A 22,595-nucleotide genomic window follows, 5' to 3' on the forward strand; every position below is an offset into this window, starting at 1 on the left:
ATTATTATCATTATTATTATTATTATTATTATTATTATTTTTATTATTATTATTATTATTATTATTATTATTATTGTTATTATTTTTCTGGACCCCACAGCAAGATGTAAGACCTCTACTTGGCGGCAAATTTCATCTGCTGCCATTGTCGTAGATGACAGTATGACCAGCACCATTGTCTCCCGTAGGCAAATGCGCAGGACTTCTGGCGATACGAATGACATACTTCCGTGTATTATTGACCGTATTATAGAAGTGAACAATTGCACGGTCAATCTTATACCTATCGTTTATTTCAAATGTGTTTAAATTTTTATGTATATGCCAGAAGAGTCTACTGTAATCTAAGAAGGTTCTTCAAAGGAAAATATGGCCCTTGAAAACGAACCCAGGAAAGATTAAAAATGATCGGTTTATGATCAGAATAAGTACATTGAAAATCCACAGGCTGTTTCCAGTCATTCAACCGGGTCAGGAATGGAATGAATAATCCCCCTGCTAGCGGTGAGGATAGGAATTGTGCCGGCTGCCGAAGCCCGTCACACTCCTCTTGGGCAATGATTAACGAATGACAAATGAAATGAAATTATATTGGAGAGTGTTGCTGGAATGAATGATGACGGCGAAAACCGGAGTACCCGGAGAAATACCTGTCTCGCCTCTGCTTTGTCCAGCACAAATCTCACATGGAGTGACCGGGACTTGAACCACGAAACCCAGCGGTTAGAGGCCAGCGCGCTGCCGCCTGAGAGACGGAGGCTCCTTATAAGTACATTAGGAACAGTAAAATCAATTGGTCTCACCTCTGTCTTCACCCCACCGCGGTTAAGTTGATTTAACCCCCCCCCCAAAAAAAACCACCACCACCCAATAAAAAAGGAGGCGTGTTTCTTTATGTTTAAAGGAGATTCCAAATACCAATGTTCACGTGTGTTACCTTCAGTTTTGAGATATGAGTATTCTCATAAAATAATTCACTTTTTCACTTACTTTCACACTCCCCCGCCCCTAAGTGAATTTTCTGGCAAAAAATATTTGTTTCTTTAATAGTAAAAAAATCTTCTAAATACCGATTATCTTCAGTTTTTGAGATATGTGTCCTCATGAAACGAATTCAACTCCTTTTCACACCCGCCCCCAAAGATGATCCCCCCCAAAAAACGCGTCGTTTTATTTTTAAAGAAGATCTAAATACCAATTTTCACGTATGTAACAACTTTAGTTTTTACTAGATGTATGTATCCTCATACAATTAATTCAATTAATTTTTCAATTTTCACCCCCATGGACTCTTCATTGGATTTTCCTAGAATAACTGTTTCTTTGCTTTAACAGCAGATTCCAAATATCAGTTTTTACGTCTGTAACATTTTACGTTTCTGAGATATACTGTAGATATAGTCTTTCTAAAAATTCACCCCAATTTGTCACTCCTGTTTAACCCCATTAATTAGATTTTCCAAAAAAATGTTTCTGTATTTTTAAAAGAGATTCCATATACTAACTGTCTGGACTGTAATATCTTAAGTTTCTGAGATATAAGTATCCTCATTAAAGACATTCAACCCCTTATTCACACTTTTCAGCCCCCCTATTGGGATTTACAGGGAGAAAATGCGTGTTCTTTTATTTTTAAAGGAGATTCTAACTTCAATTTTTACATCTGCAAATTTTTGAAGTTTTGAGATATAGATACACTAATTTTTAAAATACGACCCCCCTTTCACCCCCCCCTATTTGAATTTTCTAAAAACCAAAAGTACATGTTTCTTTATTTATAAAAAAGATCCCAAATACCGATCTCCAGGTCTGTAACATCTTCAGTTTCTGAGATATAAGGATCCTTATTAAAGGCATTCAACCATTTTTCACCCTTTTTCACCCCTCCTATTGAGATTTTCCGAAAACAAAAAATACGTGTTTCTTCATCTTGAAAGTAGATTCTGAGTACCAGTTTTTACATCTGTAAAGTTTGAAAGTTTTGAGATATAGATACACTCATTTTAAAAATTCACCCCCCGTTCAACCCTCCACTATTTGGATTTTCCGAAAACAAAAAGATACATGTTTCTTTATTTTTAAAGGAGATTCTAGATACCAATCTTTACATCTATAAACTGTAAAAGTTTTGAGATATAGATACTCTCATTTTAAAATTCACCCCCTTACACCCCTCATTAATTGGATTTTCCAAAAACAAAAAATACAGGTTTCTTTAATTTTAAAGGAGATCCCAAACACCAATTTTCAGGTCTGTAATATCTTCAGTTTCTGAGATATAAGTATCCTAATTTAAGGCATTCAACCATTTCTTCACCCCTTTTCACTCCTCCTATTGGGATTTTCCAAAAACAAAAAATACGTGTTTCTTTATTTTTAATTAAGATTCTAAATACCCATTTTGACATCTGTAAACTTTCAAATTTTTGAGATATAGATACGCTAATTTAAAAAATTCACCGCCCCCTTTTCACCCTCTCATTAATTGTATTTTCCAAAAACAAAAAATTCGTGTTTGTTAATTTTTAAAAGAGATCAAAAGTACCAATTTTCTGGTCTGTAGTATCTTCAGTTTCTGAAATATAAGTACCGGTATCCTGATTAAAGGCATTGAACCCCTTTTTCACCCTTTTTCACCCCTCCTATTGGGATTTTCTGAAAACCAAAAAATACGTGTTTCCTTGTTTTTAAAGAAGAATCTAAATACCAATTTTTACATCTGTAAACTTTTAAAGTTTTGAGATATAGATACACTCATTTTAAAATTTCACCCCCTTTTCACCCCCTTAGCGAAGGCATATGTAAAATCCTCTCTTAGCGAGCACCTATATCTTAATGTGAATGTATCCCCAAAATTTCATTTTGTTACGTCCAGTATTGGCTCGGCGATGATGAATCAGTCAGTCAGTCAGTCAGTCAGTCAGTCAGTCAGTCAGTCAGTCAGTCAGTCAGTCAGTCAGTCAGTCAGTCAGTCAGTCAGTCAGTCAATCAGTCAGGACAAGTTATTTTATATGTATAGATGAATAAATTCAGAGAGGATAAAATAGGCCTAGTATGGAGTCTCATATGCGGAAAATGCTGTGACCCCATGAAATATTAGTATTCCTATTTGAATGAAGGGAAGCAATTTGAAATAGGCCTAAGCCTATTGTACAATATCTTACTAAAATATGGCTATTTTGATTGAAACTTTTACATCCTGGTGAACTTACTCGATCGATTGCAGCCATTCCATACGAACCTATTGTGGCGTGTTCCCATTTAGTGCGGGCGACTTGACGGAGAGGGAGGCAGTCTGGCCCCGGGCATGGGTAACGTCACCGAGTTATAGCGTCGCCACTCACCACAGTGCGAACCAATCAGGAGAGAGAGCCGAGAGCACATTGGCCAGCCCTTCTCCCAATACTACAACCTTCGCCCTGTTACCATAACGGAGACCTCCGTCATTGTGAGATGGAACTGGACGGTACGCACAGAGCATTCACCTGCGGTACGACTATGGACTTGTCTCCTTTCTCAATGCATCAGGAAGGACCAGCAGCGCTATTTAAGGCAGGGCGGATTAGTAACAGCGAATCAGTTGGAGTGAAGAGTTCCGTGTGCGTTCAGGATTGAGAGTGTGCTTCTGTGAACAGTGACATCCTGAGTTAAAGGGCCAATCCGTTTGAATGTTCTGTCCGTGGAACTAAGTGTTCGTTCTGCCTGCATGTCGTCGAGGATTTGAGTCTCTTGGTCCAGCTGCTGTGAAGGGCGTCGTGATAGTGTGATAGTGACAATGAGAATAACTGTGAACAGCGTTAGACTGTAAGTGTTATCTGAGAAAGAGTGTGGTTTGTGTTAGTCTATAAGCGGTAGTGCGAAAAATCAGTATGACTGGTCGCGAAGAGAGCGCGAACTATGTAATTGCGTGTACTGTGCAGTGTAAGTAGTGGTCCTGGTGTGTGTCTTTGCAGTTATTCGTGTTGATAATCTTAGAAGAAACGTTGCCAGTTGTTGTGTTTATTTATTGACCCCACCAACACGTTATGCTGTATTCTCGCATTAAACGTTTAATCGTACATACCTTAATAAAGGAGAAATGCGGCTCATTAAACAAGCTACGTTATTCACAAAACCTATATCTACAATTTGCTAACTTTTCCACAATATGTACCCATTCATCAGAAAAAGATGATTTGATAGAATCTGAAGATGTTCTTTCAAGAACAAAACTTGTAAAAAATAGACTGGAAAACATGAAGGTCACTCCTATGTCAAAACCAGGAATGTGACAATACTCTTCCTATCCATTATTTCCCTTAAGACTGGTCACTATTCCCATCACATATTGATATGCAGTCCATCCGACCAGTTTTCGTTGAGTTCATTTTCCTATGCGCATGTGTAAAGGAAAATGAACATTTAATACATCATATTCCATGAGCGAGTAAATATGTCAAAAAATTCCTACAATACGGTACAGTAAAGTTCACTGGACATAAAGAAATGAAATTTTGGGGATACATTCATATTACAATGTAGGTGCTAACTAAGGGAGGATATTTGTTTTCGGAAAATCCTGTTAAGGAGGATGAAGAAAGGTAAAAAGGGGTTGAATACCTTTTATGTGGGTACTAGTATCTCAAGAAATTAATGTTACAGTCATGAAAATTGGTATTTGCAATCTCCTTTAAAAATAAACAAACAAGTATTTTTTGTTTTTGCAAAATCTACGTAAGGGGTGGTGAACAGGTGTGAAAAAAGGGAGAATATTTAAATTAGTATATCTCAAAAAAGTAACAGGTTACAGACGTGAAAATTGGTATTTTTAATCTCTTTTAAAAATAAAATTAACATGTATTTGTTTGTTTTCGATAAAAACACTTCAGTGGCGGGGTGTAAAAAAGACACAAAAAGAGTTTGAATTCTTTGTTTTTTAACTTATAAACTCATAAACTGAAGATGTTACAGACATGAAAATTGATATTTAGAATCTCCTTTAAAAACATACACGCATTTTTTGTTTTCTGAAAATCCAGTTAAGTGGGTGAGGTGAATGAAGAGAGGTGAACTCATTTGAACGCTTTTTATGGGGATATTTATACATCAAATACTGAACATGATACAGACGTGAAAATTGGTATTTGGAATCTCCCTTAAAAATAAGGAAACTCATAACCCCCAAACCCCATGGCACTACTGCCCTTGAAGGGTCTTGACCTATAAAGTGACCGCTGCTCATCCCGAAGGTCTGCAGATTAAGAGATGTCGTGTGGTCAGCACGACGAATCAACTTGGCCGTTATTCTTGGCTTTCTATACCGGGGATGCCATCCCACCGTCAGATAGCTCCTCAATTCTAATTACGTAGGCTGAGTTCACCTCCAACCAGCCTTCAGGTCCAGGTAAAAACCTTGACTTGACCGGGAATTGAACCCTGGGCCTCCGCGTAAGAGGCAGGCACGCTACCCCTACACCTCGGGGCTGTCAGGAAACACATACTTTCTTGTTTTCGGAAAAATACCCTTAAGGCGGTGAAAAAAGTTGATGAAGGGGTTGAATACGTTATCGAGGATACTTTTATCTCAACAACTGAAGATGTTACAGTCATGAAAATTTTCATATGGAATCTCCTATAAAAATTAACAAAACGTACTTTTTTGTTCGTAGAAAACCTACTTAATGGGGGGTTAACAGGACTGAAAAGCGAGTGAATTTTTAAAATTAGTATATCTGGAAAACGTAACACGTTACTGTCGTGAAAACTGGTATTTTTAATCTATTTTAAATATAAAGTAAAACAAATTTTTGTGTTTGGAAAAATCACTGGGGGGAGAGGGGTAAAAGGACTGAAATGGGGTTGACTTTTATTTATTAGGATACTGGTATCTCAAAATATGAAGATATTACAGACGTGAAAATAGGTATTTGGACCTTCTTTAAAGATAAAGAAACACGTATTCTTATGTTCTCGGAAAATCCAATTGAGGATGGGTAAATGAATTGAAATATGAGTTAACATTCTTGTATGAGGATACTTATATCACAAAAACGAAGGATTTTTCGGATGTTAAAATTAGTATTTGGAATATCCTTTAAAAATAAAGGAAAGCACATTTTTGTTGGGGTGGAGCGAATCAACTCAAGGACGTGTAAAATGATTTGAATTCCTTTTATGAAGATACAAATAAGAAGTCGACTTAAAACAATACATCGCTAAGGGGTTTTGACTCTGGGATGAGGAATAATGACATAAATATACGTTTATATGGAATTACGAAGTTAAAATGTCAAATAATATCCTATGTGTTAAATAACAGAATGTTTGAGACAAATTTAACCCCTCAGAGAATTAAATGGGGGGTTATAGTCTGAAAACAAATATATTAATTCCTTCCTCCGATACGGTTTAACACACGGAGACAAAATTCCAAGTAACGATATAGGCTATATTTTAAATCCAAACTGTGAAATAGGAAATATTTTTAAAAGTTCCACCGCTAAAGTATCAAATAAGGTTAGTTCGGCAAACTCAATTATTTATTCCTCCAAAACCGTTTGGCGCACAAAGTTGTAATTTTACGAGAAGGGTCTACTTTTATGTCCTGGGTGTAAAATACCGTATACTTCAGAACATTCATCCTCTAAGAGGTTTAGATGGTTATTGACTCTCAAAACACAACATCCATTCTTCCGGAACCGTTTCAGGCAAGTACATAACATTTTAATGAAGGGTGGTCTTCTATATCCTAGGTGTTAATAAATATATCAAAACATTCACCCCTTAAAAAAGTAATCACTCCTCCATTACTGTTCGACGTACAAACTCAAAATTTCACCTGTTCTTCGCTTTTACGTCCTAGATGTTAAATCAGATATGGCTTAGAACATTCAAATTCTGCCGTACGAATCTCATGTGAGTGGTAGGTTGTAAAATAATTAATTATTCCCTCAGAACCGTTTGACGTACGAACCGAGGACGTAATTTACATTCTCAGCTGACTGTGGACTCTCCAAAATGTAAAACTTTGAATAATAACTTTTACTTCAATGCCGTAGTGAAGCACAGGTTTCTTGCCAGTTATCAATATATTATTGGTTGAACTTGAGTGCCTTGTCTAATTTCAGTAGATTAGTGCATTATCTCGTTGGTTTTCACATTTGAGTTCGGTATTTAAGTTTTCTGACTCGGCCCTCTTACGCTTTCCACGTAATTGAAATGAACTTATTCTACTAAAGGGAATTCCGTTAAGGTAAATGTTGTTATAGTCATCTGGTACCGAGCGAGTTGGCCGTGCGGTTAGAGGCGCACAGGTGTGAGGTTGCATTCGGGAGATAGTGGGTTAGAACCCCTGCGTCAACAGGCCTGATGATGGTTTCGCGTTCTTTTCCATTTTCACACCAGGAAAATGCTGGGGATTTACCTTAATTAAGGCCACAACCACTCCCATCCCACTTCCAGCCCTTTCCTATCCCATCGTTGCCATCAGACCTGTCTGTGTCTGTGCGATGTAAATCTTCTTGTAAAACGAAGGGTAATCAGGTACCACATTCGTAACATGTTAAGTTTTTACATATACTATAGGTATATAGGTATCCATTTTAAAAATTCACCCGATTTTTCAATTCTTTATACCCGCTTAAATGGATTTTCCGAAAACCAAAAAAAAATATGTGTTCCTTTATTTTTAAAGAAGATTCCAAGTACCAGTTTTCACGTCCATAACATATTCGGTTTCTGAGACATAATTATCCTCATAAACAGAATTCAGCTCCTTTACTTATATTCACAATATCACCCTTAATTCAATATTACGAAAAAAATACGTATTTCTTTATTTTTAAAGGAGTTTCTAAGTACTAATTTTCACGTCTGTAACATCTTTAGTTTGTTTGGATATAAGTATCCTCATAAAAATAATTCAACTACTTTTTAATTTCTTTTGTCCCATCTGAAGTAATTTTCTGAAAACAAAAGAATGCGTGTATCCTTACTTTTAAATGAATCCAAATATCAATCTTTACATCTGTAGTATATATATGTTTTGATATATAAGTGTCCTCATGCAAAATATTCAACTAATTTTTTCAATTCACTCTTTACTTTGAAAGAAGTCCGACTCGTTGACTGAACGGTCAGCGTACTGGCCTTCGGTTCAGAGGGTCCCGGGTTCGATTCCCGGCCGGGTCGGGGATTTTAACCTTAATTGGTTAATTCCAATGGCACGGGGTCTGGGTGTATGTGTTGTCTCCATCATCATTTCATCCTCATCACGACGCGCAGGTCGCCTACGGGTGTCAACTAGAAAGACCTGCACCTGGCGAGCCGAACCCGTCCTGGGATATCCCGGCACTAAAAGCCATACGACATTTCATTTCACTTTGAAAGAAGATTTTAAATTGAAATTTTCATGTCTGCAACATTTTCAGTTTTTATTTAGATATAAATATAATCAGAAAAGAATGCAACTTTTTTTACACAATCCCCATCCCACACCCCGTCGATCACCCCCCCACCCCCCACCCAAAGTGTGATTATTTCCACAGTTGATTTCAAATACCATTTTTCACGTCTGTAACCATCAGTCTTTAGTATATAAATTAGAAATTTAATTTCTTTCACTTCCTTTCACCCACCCCACCTTATCTAAATTTTCCGAAAACAAATCAGTACAAAACAATACCTTTTTTTTATTTTTAGAGGAGATTCCGAATACCAATTTTCACGTCTGGTAGCATATTCAGTGTTTGAGATATAAGTATCTTCATAAAAATCATATAATTCAACTCTTTTTTCACTTCTTTCCAATCCCCTTAAGTGCCTTTCCCGAAAACAAACAGAAATACATGTTAATGTAGTTTTAAAAAGACTTTGCAAATACCAAGTTTCACGTCTGTAAATTGGTAAGTTTTTAACATATACTGTAAATATAACGGAACACATTTTAAAAATTCACCCGCTTTTTCAATTCCTTTTCACCCTTTTACTTAGATTTTACGAAAACAAAAAACCTAGGGGTTTCTTTATTTTTAAAGAAGATTTAAAATACCAGTGTTCACGTCTGTAACATCTTCAGCTTTTGAGATACAAGTATCCTCGTCAACAGAATTCAACTCCTTTACTTATTTTCAACACCCCCTCCCACCCAAGTCGTTTTTCCGAAAAAAAAAACGTGTTTCTGTACTTGTAAAGGAGATTCCACATACCAATTTTCACCTCCGTAACATCTTCCGTTTTTGAGATATCATTATCCTTATAAAAAATATTCAACCCCATTTTCAGTCCTTTTAACCCACCGTCAAGTAGTTTTTCCGAAAACAAACAAAAACATGTTCCTTTATTTTTAAAAGATTAAAAATACCAATTTTCACGTCTGTAACATGTTACGTTTATGGGATGTTCTGTAGATCTTCTCATTTTAAAATTCACCCACTCTTCCAGTTCCGCTTAAGAGGATTTTCTGAAAATAAATTGTCCATGTTTCGTTACTTTTACAGGAGATTCCAATCACCTATTTACACGTCTGTAATAATTTAAATTTTTGAGCTATACTGCATATATATAGTCTTTTAAAAAATTCATCCCTTTTGTCACTCCTGTTCACTCCCCATAAATAAGCGTTTCTTTGTTTTTAAAGGACATTACAAATAATTATTCCCAAGTTTGTAACATCTTCAGTTTTTGAGATATAAGTATCCTCATAAAAGGTATTAAACCAATTTTTCACCCTTTTTTCACCCCACTTACGGGGATTTTCCGAAAGGAAACATACGTATTTCTTTATTTTTAAATGAGATTCTAAATACGAATTTTCACGTGCATAAAATTTTAAGTTTTGAAGATATAGATACGCTCATTTTAAAACTTCACCCCCGTTTCAGCCCCTTAGCGACAGAATATCCGAAACTCCTCCCTTAGTGAGAACTTACGCTCTAATATACATGTATACCCTAAATTTAATTTCTTTATATCCAGTAGTTATTGCTCGGCGATGACGAATCAGTCGGTCAGGACAACTTATTATTTATAATGAAACATTTCAATTGAACTGTATATATACAATAATAAATATGTTTGCGCAAGCATTTCAACAATACACGTGAAATATTTTTTTCAGACTTTGGGAAAATCGTTTGCTATATTTTTGTACACAGTGTGCCCTTATTATTATTTAAGGCCATATTTATTAATATCATGATATTTTAAGGAAGCTTTCTTAATCGATATTTGAAGAGTGCAAAAATATTAGGTAAAATACCGGTACATTTCAGCGACGTACTCAATACAAAAGAAACTACACAGAAACTGTCATAATAAAATAAATGAGCGGTAACAATCAGTGTGAGTACAATATTCTAGTGTTCACTTTAATTTGATGCAGACTGTTCCATCTTTCCATTACCCGGTCCACAGAATCTCAACCTCATTTTCTCGGCCGTTGATTCTGTTTCTTTCTCACTCGCTATGTTTCTCTTCCTGGATTTCCTCTCTCTATTACTCTTAGGGGGTTCCTGGTGTGGCATTTTCCATTGTGGCGGTAAAATGGACAAGACTTTAAACCACAAACACATGACCACAAGGGACCAGCAGGGAAGGACTGAGGGTTGAGAGAGACTAAAGAGGAGGGGCAGGGATAAATACATGCAACATGCTGGAGATGAAAAGATCATACGCTGGCAAGCGGAACAGTTGTGCCTCAGATCAAAATCCAATATAAAACAAGAGTAATTACGTCTATAGATAGATGTGCGCAAGGAAAAGGGGACACGGAAATGACATTTTGATACAGGGGTTGGATAAAAGAGTTCTGGAAAGTAAATTAACTACGCTGAAAGCCTGTATTTTCAATATGGTGTTCTCTGTTTTCTTCTACAAAAAGCGGAGTCAATAATATTCCAAGCATGAATGCTTCGCTTTATTTTCAGGATGTATGTAAAAGTTGTAATGACAGGATGCATTATACAGTCATTAACGTTTACTGTATAACGTACTGTATGTGTACTGTAAAGTTATAATTAGAGATTGTAAATTATTGCTCACGTATAGCGAGATTTTAAATTCGGTAAATAGGGATATTAAATTTAACTTACTGGTATTTTAAAAATCTAGCTCTTAAAGTCCATTTTAAGGAAAAATATTTTTTTTCTGTATATAAGCACTGACACACAACAGACAATTCATTATTTTAACATGGGAAAAAATCATTCACAATCCGCATTTGCGCATGGCATCGGTATCACATTTAGCACGGATTGTATCAAATCAGCATGGTTAATTGATCTTCCTTAATATTCTGAGGACTCTAGAATTTTCCCCACCAAATTCTACACTTTACAGGAATGCCACCACATCCCTTACGTGTTCTGCAAAGTATACTGCGCCATAGCCTAAACATTCAGAGGGAACAAAACCGCTGATTAGTACCAAGATGACCACCTTGTGAGAACGGGCATGAGAAAGAGTGGTATAGACAATCCTGGGTACTTGCTGTTCAGAAACTTTCAGAATAGATAATTTCGTTTCTGCGTATTCAAAAATGCAGACTTCAATTTAGACGCAAAAAGCTGCAAATCTCGCAAGTGCTTGCCTAACACGTTCAGCACTAAATTCAGCTCGTGTGCCCTACACTGGACGATCACAACACCAATCAGAATATTCCCCAGTATGTCAAAACATTTTATCACATAACGTGATGAATCTAATACAAGGGCCACATCATCATCATCATCATCATCATCATCATCAAGATGGATATCATCATTTTTCAGTCCGTCCAAAATAGCCCTAGAGCAGGTTTTTTTAATTTGCTGGTTCGAGAGTGTCATAACAATACCACCAATCTCCGTCCTGAAAGTTTGCTCTTCATTTCCTTCACTCTTTCACTCATTGCTGGAATATGCTTTCTCTGATAACCTTGGCGCAAGGAATATCTCCAGCTCTTGAAACACATTAGTTATTTTTTAACATTTCTAGATGCTTTTAAAACTTACTTGGTACTTGATGATGCGTAACATTACATTGGTTATGTATATAGGCTATACATGGTAATCTAATCTATACAAGTTGAACATGAAAGTTTGCAAATTTTATTCCGGTTATGACGGGAAACGAACTGATCTTTGCAACTCCCTTTGTGTGTCCCCAATTGGCGGCCCACAAGGGTTGGTGTCACGTGGGACAGCCGACCAATTCAGGCCATTTATCCCAGGGCAAGGGTGGGAATTTTTGCTTGGTGCAAGTGGTTTAATATTATTCAGTAATTTTGCAACTAAGTTGTCTTGGATAATTGTGTGTTTGTTAGATTATTATTGAGTGTGTTGGTTCTATAGGGTATAAATAGGTAGGCAAAACGCTGTCAGTATTGTGCTGCAGGTGTGCCTATTGTCACTTGTCATTCTGAATCACACAGTTGCGCTGGTCTTTTACGTTATGTATAGCTCCTTTACAGTAAGCAACCACTATGTGGAGATTTTATTGCGGGCTAGGCGCGAGCCTTCGCCTGCGTTTGTTAAAGCATTCTGTCTTGTGTGTTACCGGAGATTGCTCCCTAATTGTAGGCAAACACACTAACCGGGGATAGTACCGTTTACGTCGTCAACGTCTCACAGAGTCTAGTCTTCCTTCAATCAGTGATTATAAATTTTGGTACTATCGACCTGAATTCTACAAACGATCTGTTGTTGGGCACAAATTCAATACTATCGAAACAATCTATTAAATTGTTTCAAATGGAAATTTCCCTCATGCTTTTCGAAAATTGCTTCAAAATACGCTTACTTTTGGCAAAAACATAACAAATCCATATGATTATTCGAAATTGGTGATGTTTCGCGAGTTCATGTAATTAAATGATTGGTTGGAGTTCGTATATCAATGGAAATTACTAAATGAGAGTATTTTAGGGCGCAGCACTTTTCCAAAAATATAGCTATTTTAATACAGATAGGTCAATATAAACACTTGGGGACATGAAATGAAGCGAAACAAACACGATTTGTTGCAACTTCTGCTCATTATTTCCTGTGAAATTACTACATTTTGCCACTTTTTATTTCATGGGTCATCACATTCTCCTCCCAGTTTTATCTGCATTTTTTAAACAGACAGAATCCTTTATCTCTCCTTGAACAGATATTCAACATTTTGTTTAATCAGAAGTCAACATCAGTCAATAAATAAATATTAAAACATAATTTATGGAAACCACCAGTAAATCATATCCCAGCAGGAACGTCAACCTGCAGCTGTGAAATCAAATTCAAATCTAAACAATGGTGTTGCAACAGTTTATACTAAGTTCAGTTAGTACCGGCATGAATTTAATTGTGTAGTGTCTTATTGGTCGTTTTAGTGTTTTACCAGAACATACTTTTCAGAATCTGCCAGGGTTAAGAAGAAGAATAAGACGTTTTTGCACTCTTAGAAGAATTCAAGATGCAATTTATCGAAAATCATGTCATCATTCTCCGATGTCCCGTCTGCAATGTAAATATTGCAATCGATGGCGACCATCAATAAACAGAATATCCCAGCACATCCAGTACAGCAAACATGTGAAGAATAATTGAACTTCGCAAGTCGATACCTAAACAAAGTACTCTCACGCCTCCGCTTCAGGATTCAAAAAGCAGCGATCATTGCTCTAGTTAAGTGCGGACTTGCCATGGCATTAATCCAGCGTACAAAGTAAACAATCCTGCTCTAAGAACATTCCCTGAGAAATACACGCAAGGTATGAGAGCATTCTGAGAAACAATCACACATTGACAAACTATGAGAACACCGGGCGAGTTGGCCGTGCGCGTAGAGGCGCGTGGCTGTGAGCTTGCATCCGGGAGATAGTAGGTTCGAATCCCACTATCGGCAGCCCTGAAGATGGTTTTCCGTGGTTTCCCATTTTCACACCAGGCAAATGCTGGGGCTGTACCTTAATTAAGGCCACGGCCGCTTCCTTCCAACTCCTAGGCCTTTCCTATCCCATCGTCGCCATAAGACCTATCTGTGTCGGTGCGACGTTAAGCCCCTAACAAAAAAAAAAAAAAAAACCTATGAGAACGCCTTCGAGAAAATAGAATAGGCAGTCGGCAATCATGAAGTGGAGTTCAATTTAGATAAAACTACTGATGACCTACAAATATATATTTTAAATATGTTTGTGCTTCCATTATGTGTTGAATGGGTCAAGTATACCTTCTTCTTCTTCTTTATCTGTTTACCCTCCCGGGTCTGTTTTTCCCTCGGACTCAGCGAGGGATACCACCTATACCACCTCAAGGGCAGTGTCCTGGAGCTTCAGACTCTGGATCGGGGGATACAACTGGGGATGATGACCAGTACCTCACCCAGGCGGCCTCGCCTGCTATGGTGAAGAGAGGCCTTGCGAAGGGATGGGAATATTGGAAGGGATAGACAAGGAAGAGGGAAGGAAGCCGCCATGGCCTTAGGTTAGGTACCATCCCGATATTTGCATGGAGGAAACGGGGGAAACCACGGAAAACCACTACCAGGATGGCTGAGGTGGGAATCGAACCAACCTATACTCAGTTGATCTCTCGGGGCTGAGTGTACCCCGTTCCAGCCCTCGTACCACTTTTCACATTTCGTGGCAGAGCCGGGAATCGAACCCGATCCTCTGGGGGTGGCAGCTAATCACACTAACCACTACACCACAGAGGCGGACGGGTCAAATGTATGCTTTTTAAAATGTTTCAATTCGAGAAGACACATACTTGCACAATACTGCAATCATACGATGACTCATGTATGAAGTTGTGGCCAGGGACATACAATACGAAAAATTCAGGCTTGCGGTGACTGATCAATCACGCTACATGCTTACGGCTACATGCTTATGACTTCATTGCTGCACTGAAAAGAATTCTCGTAAAGGCTCCCAGTCATCAAGTTTTGTACTAAGAAGCGACTGGGCTCCATCTTCCACAGTTACCTATCGCCACGAGGTGGCATGCTATGGTAAGATGCACAGTTTTCATGGACGAAACCTGAGATAAAATCGAACGCTTCATATGTGCCATAGACTGAACGGACGCAGAAGTTATCAAGCAGGTCCAACAATTACTCAATAACAAATACATAGAGTTGTAACACTTTATGCAGTGCACAGCTACAAGTATTTTCCTGATGCAATTCGGGGTTTGGAAGACGTTGACGAGTGTTAAAGAGAACCTTGACGGATTTGCTAAAAAAGACAAATTCGAATGAAATTTGAAGAACAATCCAGATGTTGAAACCTTTGCAACTTTAGCAGAACTCAGTTTACGAGAGCTGACAAGATATGCTTCACTGGTTTCTGTAAATGTCGAGTGGAGTATCTCTACTTAACGGGTGAATCAGCTGCGCCTGACGTTTCTGCTTTTAGGCATACCAACGAACGCCATAGGGGTGATGCTCCATTTTCCTTTGCCGCATACCAAGCTACAGTCGCCTTTAAAGCTTTTACTGCGTCTTCACTGCGCGACTTTTGCAAAAACATGTACGCGACAGATCTTTACGCAATACATCAAACAGTCATATGGTTATGTAAAATTTACGTGCCAATTATAAGGTATCGATTGGTTATGATAATATCGCTAAAAGCGATGACATTCTGATAGAAAGTACGTGTGAGTTTGTGAAGCGGGACGTAGTTTTACACGAAGTACGCTTTCTGATAAACTGGAGGCAACAGTCACCGTGGTGTAGTGGACAAACCACAGACGTGCTGAAGCATGTTGCGTCGGCAGGCGGTTTGGAATCCAACGAGCCGTAAGTATTTTTATTCACATTTTAAATTCTGAGGATCAAATAAGAGGCCATTCGTGCCACATTCGACCAATAGCATGCATGTTGAATGTGTGGTGGCCTGACACTTGGTGCAGCCTAGCTGTCCTGGTCATTTCTTCGCTATGTATTCAACAGATGAGTATGTTGACATGCTCCTCATCTACGGTGAAGCATGACAAAACGCACAGGAAGCAGAGCACCTGTACCTGGAAAGGTGTCCACACACGCAACAACCAAACGCAAATACGTTTAGGAGGGTGGAGCGAGGTTTGCATATAACTTCGTCACATTACCGAACAGCTCCTGTTAGAGAGGCACAAGTTACGTCCTGTTAAACTGCTGAGATGGTTTTGTACACTTTCTGAGAGAATCCTCACACGAGTACCCGGGCAGTAGCACAAAAGGCCAACATCAGCCAGTCGTCTGTTGTAAGGATATTGCATTCAAGTTATTTTCATCTGTATCACCTACAAATACATCATGAACTTCACGGATGAGATTCCGAAACTTCTCTTAATTTCTGTGCGTGTTTACTGACATGATCCAGCGTTTGTATCTCATATTTTATTTTCGGAGGGCACGGTTTTATAATAATGGCTCTGTGAATTGTCATAATATGTACTTCTGGAGTGTTGAAAATCCCCACTGGGTAAGGCAGGCAGCATTTCAGGTAAGATGGGGAGTAAATGTCTGGTGTGTTATGGATCATTTTTCTTTGAGGGTCATTTGACAGGAGCACGGTACCTACAGTTTCTTCAAGAGCAACTACCATTGCTGCTAGAGGACGTGCCAATGGGTGAGCGTGTAACCATATGGTATCAACACGACGGAGCTCCCCTTCACAAGTCAGCAAATTTTCGCAACTACCTGAATATTACACATCCCGGGCGATGGATAGGAAGTGTAGGACCTGTCACCTGTCCTGCTAGTTCGCCCGATTTGACGCCACTGGACTTCTTCTTATGGGGATATTTGAAGGACGTAGTGTACGCTCAGCAGCCGGAAAATCATGAAAGCCTTCGAAACCATATTACGAAAGCCTGTGAATCCGTAACGCCTATTATGCTACAAAGAGTCCGAATTGCAGTTCAACGGCGTGTTGAAACGTGCATTACTGCAGAAGGCCATCTAATCGAACACTTACTGCTCTAACAGGCTGTTGCTCAGTCAAACGGATTCAAACACCCAACCATTCTATCCTCATCCAGAACTGCTTATAAAACATCCACATAAGCAGCCATAATGGCCTAGAGCAGTGCCCAAATAAACAAATACATCAATTAATTAAATAATTGATTAAATAATTAATTAAATAACCAACGAAGCGAGTGCATTCAGATATATTGGCTCTGCGGATGATTCTCGAAGTACAAAATGCGAATAAAATTCACAGGCTCGAGTTGGATTCGTACCCACCTACCACACGCACATGTGTTAACAGCACCGCACTTAACTATGACACCACGCCGACCCCAGCGAATGGGTTTCAAGGAAGCCTACTAGATGTACTACTACTTCCGCTTCATAAATGCACACACCTTTTCTATCAGTATGCCATCGCTATTGGCGTTAATTTCATACCCTACTGAAAACTCATTATTGTCACGTACTTTTTGCATAACCGTATGACAGTTCGATGCATAGTGTAAATGCCTGTCGCATACGGCACATGTTTATGGAAAGGTAATCGTGCAGTGAGTTATCAAAGGCGACTGTTGCTTGGTGTTCGGCAAAGGAGAATAGACCTTGACAACAGTGACGTTCAGTGGGATGCCCAACAGCATAAGACGTCAGGCGTGGCTGACTCATCCGGTATAAGGATCATCTCCTTTTTAATGTGTTTACCTTCCAGGGTAGGTTTTCCCTCTGGCTAAGCGAGGGATCCCATCTCTACCGCCTCAAAGGCACTGTCCTGGAGCTTCAGACTTTGGGGTCGGGGGATACAACTGGGGAGAATGATCAGTACCTCGCCCAGGCGGCCTCACCCGCTGTGCTGAACAGGGGCCTTGTGGAGGGATGGGAAGATTATATGGGACAGGCAAGGAAGAGGGAAGGAAGCGGCCGTGGCCATCCAGGCATTTGCCTGGGGGAGAAGTGGGAAACCACGGAAAACCACTTCTTGGGTGGCTGAGGTGGGAATCGAACCCACCTCTACTCAGTTGACCTCCCGAGGCTGAGTGGACCCCGTTTCAGCCTTCGTACCACTTTTCAAATTTCGTGACAGAGCCAGGAATCGAACCCGGTCTTCTGGGGGTGGCAGCTAATCACACTAACCACTACACCACAGAAGCGGGCGGTATAAGGATGTACTCAGCTCAAAGCGCCAGCGACTTACTGTCAAAAAATTGAAATAACGTGTGCATTCCAATATAACAATTTTATTAATTATTAGAATCCAGTAAATCGGATAACGAAAGTTCATGTAACTGATTTAAACCTTAATATCGTGATTTCATTGACATATTTTTTGCACCGTTTTGTATGTACTTTTAGAACCTACTTCCACCTTTTCTGACCATACTTTCCACCTCAAAATCCTTTCCCTGGTAATTACAAATATAAAACTATTTTTTCTCAACATCTGCGAAATTCGTAACTGGGAAGTATTATATTCCCTACTTATAATATACACTATCATTTTCCGATAGTGTTACTCTGATCTTTAGCCGGTGCCAAATACGTTGAGATATGAATGAATGTATTGTATTTGTCAACGCCGATTAAATATAACTTTCTCAAAATATGAGGAGTATCTATTCAAAACGTGCTACTTCCACCTTAATAAAGTTGTGGGAAAAGTGCACCGAACGTGAAATGATATATGGAACGTACCCATGATTGGATTTGGTACAACGTTAATGGAATTATATATCTCTGATCTGGATTACTTTTGGCAATAAATATTATTCAACTATTGTAATGCATGTGGACGAAATACTGATTTGTATTCTGAAAGTGGAAATAGCGTCCGCCTCTCTGGTGTAGTGCTTAGTGTGATTAGCTGACACCCTCGGAGGCCCAGGTTCGTTTCCCGGCTCTGCCACGAAATTTGAAGAGTGGTACGAGGGCTGGAACGGGGTTCACTCAGCTTCGGGAGGCCAACTGAGTAGAGGTGGGTTCGATTCCCACCTCAGCCATCCTGGAAGTGGTTTTCCGTGGTTTCCCACTACTCCTCCAAGCAAATACCGGGATGGTACCTAACTAAAGGCCACGGCCGCTTCCTTCCCTCATCCATGTCTATCCCTTCCAATCTTCCCATCCCCCGCCAAGGCCCCTGTTCAGCATAGCAGGTACTCATCATCCTCCCCAGTTGTATCCCCTGAGCCAGAGTCTGAAGCTGCAGGACACTGCCCTTGAGGCGGTAGAGGTGGGATCCCTCGCTGAGTCCGAGGGAAAACCAACCCTGGAGGATAAGCAGATTAAGAAAGAAAGAAAGTGGAAATAGTACCTTATGAACGGACACTTGTCGCACAATTGTAATTTATATTAAAACTGTCGTGGCATCTTCTAAAATTCGTAATCGTGAAAATGTACGTGCCGAAGATCGTCAACATGAGAAACGAACTGACCCAGCTTACTCAGAAACACTAGTATAGGGCCAGTATTTGTAAGTACAGTATCAAACCAATCATCTCGCCTCTTGCGAATGTGGGAACAAATATTATTTCCTAAGAAGTGAAATACATGTATTAATCGCTCTCCAACAGATTTAGACTTTCATAAGAACATAATACCACAACTCTTCCCCAATATCCTAATCAATAATCTATATAAAAATTCACCTACAAGTGATTTGAGATCTCCTGCCTCAGGGGTATCCCGGAAATAACAATGGGAATATGATAATGAAGATTTTTGAATTTAAATCAAAATACCAGCGTCTTATGCACTGTATGAAGTATGTGGCGCTAGGAACGTGCGATATGTCAAAATCCTTGAATTTTCATGAGGCGTGTGTTAAAGTTTGTAAGGTCACTGAAATTCAAATTTTGCTTGAATTAGCGCTGAATCAGCATGGCAAGTTTATTAAAGAATATTGTATATTGTACCGCCCTTCACAGAGTTCTCCGTAAAATTTCCTTACATAACGGGAATATTTCCACATGTTAATGATGTACTCCTTTGCTTCCGTTACATTTATTTATGAAATTAACTTACGGGCTGCATCGCTATCAACTTATAGGTCTGTACATTCTTTGGACTATCAAGGTTATTCGACTTATCACCCCTGCACTTCTCTAGAATAGTTTTAGTAGCTGGAAAATGGATCTTTATACCATGACTAATGTTATATTGTAAGTTACAGACCAGGACATAGAAGGTATATTTACACTGTAATAGCTGGGCTGAGTGGCTCGGACCGTTAAGGTGCTGGCCTTCTGACCCCAGCCTGGCAGGTTCGATCCTGGCTCAGTCCGGTGGTATTTCAAGGTGCTCATATACGTCAGCCTCGTGCCGGTGGATTTAGTAGGACGTAGACGAACTCTGGGAGACTAAGTTCCAGCACCTCGGCATCTCGGAAAACTGTGAGAAATTTAGTGGGACGTAAAACGATTATTATTATTATTATTATTATTATTATTATTATTATTATTATTATTATTATTATTATTATTATTATTATTATTATTATACACTGTAATATTACAAACAACGAATTTCAACATTATTTTATCCTATTTTGATTATTACTGCAGAGTAGATTACGTGAAAAGCATAATGTTAATAACAAAACCAACGACGAATTTTACAGCCTTGTATTCAGCACAGTAAGGGAACATTATAATCACTCATATTCCCTTGTCTTTATCTAAATTCTCTGACTGATTTTATGGTTTGAATAAAAACTGTGGTACTTCGCTTGGATCAACAGAAGAAGGCTTAGTAGATTTATCGTCTTAAGGACTCTAATGGATATTGGATAGTCGTAACAATTTTCCAGCGTGCGTTTTAAAACCGTTTCCATCGCCGCAAGTTATGCACGCAGAAGTTTCTTGCAAGAAATGAATAATGATGTTATTTGATTTATGTCCCACTAACTACTTTTACGGTTATTTGGAGAAGGAAGTGAATTCTCTTTTTTTTTTTTGCTAGGGGCTTTACGTCGCACCGACACAGATAGGTCTTATGGTGACGATGGGATAGGAAAGGCCTAGGAGTTGGAAGGAAGCGGCCGTGGCCTTAATTAAGGTACAGCCCCAGCATTTGCCTGGTGTCAAAATCGGAAACCAAGGAAAACCATCTTCAGGGCTGCCGATGGTGGGATTCGAACCTACTATCTCCCGGATGCAAGCTCACAGCCGCACGCCTCTACGCGCACGGCCAACTCGCCCGGTAAGTGAATTCTTGAACCATTATCAAATCGAAAGTTTTTTCATACGTCATCCATTTAATTTGAATTAATTCACTTTTCAGGTTTCGATACCGGCAGTTGATAGAAACCGTTTTGTTTGCATCCCATTTAATTCGTTGTTATTACATTTTGATCACCTTTCCTTGAAGGAACTACTCGGCTTCAGGCCCACTAAAATCCACAGTCTTCTATGAAGTTCCCTGGTACAAAAATACTGGTATGTATATGCATATGCATGCTGTAATAGCCATTTGCGTTATGTAATCTAGAACCATTCAGTCCACAGACATAAAGATTCAATATGTGATTTAAGATATTCTGAATATAAAATATAGGTGTTTGCCTCATCAACGAAAAACTTGTTATTTAATAAATAAAATAAAAAATAAAGGTAAATAGATAATAATTTCCTATTTAATTACTGAAGGAAAGTTTATTTCCATTAGCCTTCATTTAATATATCTTCGTTGCCGGGACAAAACCTCCTATCTATATAAATAAAATTGTAGGGGGTCCGCTGTCTGTAATTTCTTCTGTTTTGCCAATTTTTCAGATATTTATCCGTTTTAGGTCAACTGAAGACCGAATCGGTGGTTTTTACGTTTCGTGTCTGTTTGTTTGTCTGTTTGTCTGTTTGTCTGTTTGTCTGTTTGTCTGTCTGTTTGTCTGTCTGTTCCACCATCACGTCGAAACGGCTGGATAGATCTCAACCAAACTTCATATTTAGAGTATACTCATCCCGGGGAAGGTTTCGATATGCATATCGTTTTAAAATCTTTGAATACACGGGGGGTTTATAGGAAAACCAGAATGGTTCTTCCACCATCACGTCGAAACGGCTGGATAGATCTCAACCAAACTTCATATTTAGAGTATACTCATCCCGGGGAAGGTTTCGATATGCATATCGTTTTAAAATCTTTGAATACACGGGGGGTTTATAGGAATACCAGAATGGTTTTTCCACCATCACGTCGAAACGGCTGGATAGATCTCAACCAAACTTCATATTTAGAGTATACTCATCCCGGGAAAGGTTTCGATATGCATATCATTTTAAAATCTTTGAATACACGGGGGATTATAAGAAAACCAGAATGGTTTTTCCACCATCACGTCGAAACGGCTGGATAGATCACAACCAAACTTCATATTTGGAGTACACTCATCCCGGGGAAGGTTCCGATATGCATATCATTTTAAAATCTTTGAATAGACGGGGGGTTTATAGGAAAACCTGAATGGTTTTTCCACCATCACTTCGAAACGGCTGGATAGATCACAACCGAACTTCATATTTGGAGTACACTCATCCGGGGAAGGTTCCGATATGCATATCATTTTAAAATCTTTGAATAGACGGGGGTTTATAGGAAAACCTGAATGGTTTTTCCACTATCACTTCGAAACGGCTGGATAGATCTCAACCAAACTTCATATTTAGAGTATACTCATCCCGGGGAAGGTTTTGATATGCATA

This window comes from Anabrus simplex, chromosome 2, assembly GCF_040414725.1.
Source record: "Anabrus simplex isolate iqAnaSimp1 chromosome 2, ASM4041472v1, whole genome shotgun sequence".
Lineage (NCBI taxonomy): Eukaryota > Metazoa > Arthropoda > Insecta > Orthoptera > Tettigoniidae > Anabrus > Anabrus simplex.